Source organism: Helicoverpa zea, chromosome 4 (genome assembly GCF_022581195.2).
Source record: "Helicoverpa zea isolate HzStark_Cry1AcR chromosome 4, ilHelZeax1.1, whole genome shotgun sequence".
Classification (NCBI taxonomy): domain Eukaryota; kingdom Metazoa; phylum Arthropoda; class Insecta; order Lepidoptera; family Noctuidae; genus Helicoverpa; species Helicoverpa zea.
The window spans coordinates 5,544,064-5,544,773 of NC_061455.1; positions in this window are offsets into that span (position 1 = coordinate 5,544,064).

The following is a 710-nucleotide window of genomic DNA, read 5'->3' on the forward strand; positions in this document are numbered from 1 at the left end:
ATAGAGCGGAGCGGAAGTTATTTGTATTGTATTTATTTATTTTTCATTCAAGCACGGGGAACCGGAGAGGTAAATTTTTGGGTTCGAAAGTTTCGTAACTGTATTGTGTGTGTATCTCAGAACCTATAAACCAGCCCATAGTTCGTAAGTTGTGGTAATACATTCATACTTCAGAGAGCATGTAAATGTTGGTCCTGCCCCTGATCTCCCTTCGATACTATCGTTCTATCTAACTTTTAGGGTAAGGGAAACCGAAAAGAGATGACTGTGAGATGTTCTCCTTCGAGAACAGGCGCTGAGGTCGAATATCGGTCTTGAGGACAATAATGTCTTAAACATCTTACCTAGCGACTCCAAATTAGTTTCCTTATCATTTGCATTTAAAATAATATAACGTATCTAATGCAAACTTAATCTTCATGAATTGTATTAATTATAAAAAGATACATCTTTTAAATAGGTGTGATTTAATGATTTTATAAAATTTCATCATATCGAAAAGAAAAATTGCATTATCCTCGAAGACAAAGTTCGTTAAAATCCAAATTAGCATTTCGAACTTAATTTTATCATGAATTATCACACAGGACAAGAATTCAAATATAATAAGTAAAGATAAGTAACACTGGTCATTATTGTGTATCTAGTGATAAATAATGTGTGAAGATAAATGAAACAGCAGTCGGGGTTCCAGTGTCCAGTGTAGTTTG